Genomic DNA, 6,000 nt, shown 5'->3' with positions numbered 1-6,000 from the left:
AATTTAAAAGTATTTTCTAAAATTTTGGGAAAGAGAAGTATTTCCACGTTTCCATTGGAAGTTACTGATCTAATAGGGTAAAGTTTTGGATATAGAAAGATCCTCTTGCCAATTTGACATAGAGGAATCCTCTCAGTCTTCTTGAGATTTAAACCATTATAGGAAAAAATATGAATAATATTTGATAAAACACAGAATTCTGAGGAGAAATTTGAGCCCCTGAAACCTATCATTCCTGAAGCTGAAATTTTCAAAGGACCTGTGAATTTGAAGTTTGAGTTTAGTTTTTATCACCACAAAGGATGCTAAATAGTTCAGAAATATTACTTCCAAAATATATTTTAAAAGGAAACATATTATTAAAAGAAAAAAATCCAAGCTCTCTTCAATATGAATTCTTTGGAAGGAAACTAGATCAAACAGGTCATTTTTATTGTAAGCTTTCTAATTCTATGCTATGATAGATAAATGTGAACTTGATTTTCAATTTGTGGATCACAGTGTGGTTATATTTTCAACCATGATATCTTTGAAAATCTAATTGGTTTCAATGAAGATAAGTTAATATAAATCATTTCCACCATTTAGATGAAAACAGAAAAACTGACAAGTTCTTTCAATCATAACACATAAAAATCATCCATACAATACATCAGGCCTAGCTGTGTCTAGTCACCTGATCTGTGTTTTGTTTCACTTTTTCATAGGAATATTAATGCAGTGATGGGAAAAACCCAGGTCATGCAATCAGAAGGCTTAAAGGCAAATCTTACAGACACAGTGAATTTGAACAATTCTCTTTTCACATTAAAAAAAATCTGTTTCTTTCTGTATTCTGATAACACTTAACATCTAGAGTAGTGGCTGTGATTGATGAGACCATGGTTTGGAGAATATACTACAAGTGTGTGTGTGTGTGTGCGCGCGTGTGTGAATATGTACATATATATGTATTCTATGTGGTATGTTTATGTTAATGTACACAATTAGATTCCACGCAGCCTGAGAGACTTTTATGTAAAAAAATACTGTGTGATGTACCTCCATTCCCTGGCATTAAGACCCTTGTCTACAAGACATACTGACTTTAGGTCAAGTATCTGCCACTGTCCAGCTATATGTCCTTAGGCAAGTTTATTTGGCTTCTTGGTGACTTAGTTTCCTTATTTATAAATAATAATTCTTATTAAGTTGGATAATGCACATCAAAAGCTTACAACCATAAGACCTACGGCTAGCACACAATAGGCATTCTACTACTATTAGCTTTTAGTTGGAACAGTCATTAGGTAATTCTATGTTGTGCCTTGCTCAACCTGTGACTCAGGTTCAGTTCTCTCAGATAAGACCCTGTTAGGTTTTTCCATTCTCTGTTTTCTGAAGAGCATTTGTATACTTCTTGTATTTCCCAGAATGCTGAAAATGCCAGGCAAGACAGTGAGGAAGAGAGCCCAGAGAAAACAAGTTGTCCCATTCTAGCCTCTGGAAACAATCAGGCTTCCTGGAGAGGTGAGGATTTCCCCTTTGGGTGTTATCAATGGTCAACACATGCTATATCTGCTTGTTTGTTACTGGATCTTCTCTGGTGGATGATGAGCTCATTAAGGCCATGGGCCATTTTAAGTTTATTGAAACAAGCCCAGGGCCTTTTCAGCTACAGGAAAGAAATCAGAAGATAAAATATGGGAGCTAGGCAGCCATAAGAAAGAGAAGGACATGGAAGGGGAAGCAGGAATTGCAGACAGTTGCATCAGTCTGCAAAGCAATGGACTTAGAGTGCAAAAAACAGGCATGTTGCTGTGATAACTCTCCAAAGGGATTAAGGCAAAGAGTACATAAAAGGACTATGATAATTCAAAGTTGTAGTAACTGTAACATTAATAGTGTCAGTGGAAACAATGGGTGTCAAGTAAAAAGGATCAGCTGTTTTCTAATCTCTGGGGTCACTGTGGTCTTGCTAGCACTCAGATATTTTTGAAGCAATCGGAGTTTCCTCGGTTTCCAACCGAGATATTTGAGATAGTAAAAGATGAGTGGAAATTGATTTAACTGAGGGATACCTCCTTAGTGATGTCAGTAAAAGGAAAGGATATTCTAGGACACATTTATATTAAACTATTTGAGATATCTCTCCGTCTTGCTGTCTATTTATGTATGTATATCTCTCCCCTCAGGTCCCAAGACTGAGCTCCTAAAAACCCTTCTAGAATTGCTAGGAGAATTTTTGTTCTATTTTTTGTTTGACTCTGGTTCCTAACATGGAGATCCTAAGGCTTCTTCAATTTCTTGAGTGACAAGAACGTTCTTTGTTTTAATGAGGCCATTTTTGATGGGCGTTTGGAAAGCCAAGTAAGCAGGTAGGGAATAAAGGTTGAATTGATCACTGATGATTCAAATAATCATGTCTATGCAATGCAGCCTCTGTGAAACCCCAATAGGACAGGGTGTAGAGAGCTTCTGAATTGCTAAGTGGAGGTACCTGAAGTGTGGTACACTCAGAGATGGCATAGAAACTTCATGTCTCTGCCTTCCCATATCTTACCCTGTGTATCTTTTCTATATGACTATTTCATCTGTATCTTCTGTAATATCATTTATGATAAATAGGTAATTATAAGGAAAGAGTTTCCTTGAGTTCTTTGAGCTGCTCTAGCAAATTAATTCAACCCAAAGAAGAGCTTGAAATACCTGATTTCTAGTCAGTAGTTCAGAAGTAAAGGTGACAGCCTGACACTTGTGACTGGCATCTGAAGTGGGGAGAGGTCTTGGGGGTCTAAGCCCTTAACCTGTGGAGTTTGATGCTATCTCCAGGTAGGCAGGATTAAGTTAAATTATAAAACACCCAGTTGGTGTTCACCAGAGAACTGGTTGTTAGTGGTGAGAAACACTCACACATTTTGGTGACCGAAGGTGAAGAGCTTTGTGTTGTATTGAGTATAAAATTAGATAAAGAAACTTTAGTTTTCCAGTTGTTTGTGTTTCTATACCCATGTGTATGGGTAAAAACCCACACACATTTGTGTGAGCAGAGGCAAAATGCTCTGAGTTCACTGTGTAAGAATAGGAAAAACACACTTTGTTTTTTACTATCTCTTATATTATGTATTTCCCTACATCTATCTTCTGTCTATAATCCTTCTAAATATAGGTCAATATGGTTAATATTTCACCCTATGCACTAACAGGTATAAAGACTACAAAGAAGTTTAATGGATGCTGCAGAAAAGCCCATCAGACACAGAATAACACAGCTTTGATTACTCAACTGCAGCTACTCTTTTGCACACGCTTGTACTTTATAACAATAATGAGAGTAGAAACAACAAAATTATGCCAAACACAACTATACCTTACATAAATGAAAATTTCCAAATCATTTAGTGGATACATTGGAAACAACTTTAAAGTATTTAACCAAATGAAATGAAAGGAAAAAGATGACATACACTAAGATGTGAACAATTGTACAAGAAAGTTTAAGATGAAAGACTAGGAGTTCAATTTTGGACACAAGCTAGCACATTATCCAATTATTAATGTAGTAGGCGACATACCTTGTACAAATCCATCCTTCCTTCCTTTCATCCTTTTCCTTCCTTCCCTTCCTCCTTTTCCTTCCTTCCCTTCCCTCCTTCCTTCCTTCCTTCCTTCCTCCCTTCCTTCCTTCCTTCCTTCTTTTCTTCCTTCCTTCTTTCCTTCTTTCTTTCTTTCTCTTTCTTTCTTTTTCTCTCTTTCTCTTTTATCTTCCTCTTCCCACTATCTCTCCCTTCCTTTCTTCTGTTAATCTTTTAATTGTTAATTATAACTTTAGTTCTAGAATTAATTTACAATTAAGCAAGTGCCACATCAAGACACTCTTTTGAAAAACGATGTCTTAACCAACACTTTTCAGACTATTTTGTTCACTTGAAATATATATATATATATATACACACACATATTCCCTTTGAAAAATTTATCAAACCTTGAAAATGTTTAGTAGCATAGAAAATGTGTATTACAGATGAATTTTGGTCACATATAATTTAAAATTTTATTTTGAAGTACTTTAAAAAACATTTGTGTTTTACTATATAGCCACTTAAATATATTAATAAATAATAATAATAACAATAATAATTAATTAATTTGTTTATGGAACCAGGGTCTCACGCTGTGGCTCAGACTGGAGTGCAGTGGTGCAATCATGGCTCACTGCAACCTTGGCCACCCTGGCTCAAGTGATCCTTCCATGTCAGCCTCCCAAGTAGCTGGGACTACAGGAACATTCATCACATCCAACTAGTTTTTAAATTTTTGGTAGAGAAGGAATCTCCCTGTGTTGCCAAAGCTGATCTCAAACTCCTCGGCTCAGGCAATCATCCTGCCTCAGCCTCTCAAAGTGCTGGGATTATAAACTTGAGCCACTGCTCCACGCTATTTGCACTTTTAGATAAAAGACATATGCATTAGGTATTTTTGATTAACTACTTTCTCTAAACATAAAAATTATGTCTTAACATATTCTATTTTGTTTTGTTTTTCTGGCTTTCTTTACTCTGCTCTTTTTGAATAAAACCTTGTTTTAAACCATATTTGCCTGGGAATCTACAACTTCACATCTAAGAGTGTCATCTTTTGGAAGCATTTTCTAATCAACTCATTCCTCTGAATGTAGGCTAAGTTAGGTATCTTTTCTTTCTGCTCCTAAACATCATTTACAAAACTTTGCAGTAGCATTTTCACATAACATTGTCATTACTAACTTGGGATATCTGCCTCATTAGATGCTAACCTCTTTGGGTACAAGGAACATAAGCTGATTTCTATCTTCAGCACCTCTTTCAGTTAACTTTAACATTTTGTTTCTATGAAAGCCTACTAGCCTCGAGGTACAATATAAATTGAAACAAATTATGGCCCACAGAAGATTTTATACTGCAATGGAAAACATTCAGTACAGTGCAAACAACTGTAATAATAAAGAGAGGCTATATATTGAGGTACTTGTTGAATGAATAGAAGAAAGATTAATAATTTCTGATCAGGTTAATAGAATCTACGACAAAGTAACAGATTTTATAACTGTGCCTGGAGCAACGACCTAAATTTCTCACTTTTTTTTTTTTTTTTTTTACTTGGACCCAAAGATAATAAAAAATTGTCATGGGCATTTTTTAGTTATTGAGGATGCCTAGTTTATTCAATAAGCATACAATTCTAAAACTCAAAATCAGCCAGGCATCATGGCTCACACCTGTGATCCCAGCACTTTGGGAGGCTGAGGCTGGTGGATCACCTGAGGTAGGAGATCGAGACCAGCCTGACCACCATGGTGAAAACCCATCTCTACTAAGAATACAAAAAATTGGCCAGGCATGGTGGCCTGTAATCCCAGCTACTTGGGAGGCTGAGGCAGGAGAATCACTTGAACCCTGGAGGTGGAGGTTGTAGTGAGCTGAGATCATGCCACTGCACTCCAGCCTGGGCGACAAGAGCAAAAAACTCCTTCTCAAAACAAAAACAACAACAAAAAAGCCTCAAAACCAACCAATTTCTTTGTTCTGTGAAAGAATACCCAAATATTCCTTTAAAAATTTTATAAATGGAATCTTTATGCAAAGTATAATATGTTTTGTGAAAAGCAAGTGATCCCACTATTTGTCTTTAAAGCATAAATTCATATATATATATATATATATACACACACACAATATATTACCGATACCCTATAGAGTCTTCAGTTTCATGCCAAACAATGCCTTACACATGAAATATGGCATATCCTTCTTACCATCATCTCATCACATATATATTCTATAATACATATAACAATTTATTTATTTGTGGGAACAGGGTCCCACTCGGTTGCTTAGGCTGGAGTGAGATGGTGCAATCACAGCTCATCACAGCCTTGACCTCCCTGGCTCAAGCGATCTTTCCACCACAGCCTCCCAAGTAGCTGGGACTACAAGCACATGCCATCACAGGCAACTGGTTTTTAAAATTTTTTGTAAAGAA

The sequence above is a fragment of the Cebus imitator genome, unplaced genomic scaffold (assembly GCF_001604975.1).
Source record: "Cebus imitator isolate Cc_AM_T3 unplaced genomic scaffold, Cebus_imitator-1.0 Scaffold47, whole genome shotgun sequence".
Lineage (NCBI taxonomy): Eukaryota > Metazoa > Chordata > Mammalia > Primates > Cebidae > Cebus > Cebus imitator.
Note: the sequence above shows the minus strand (reverse complement) of the source record.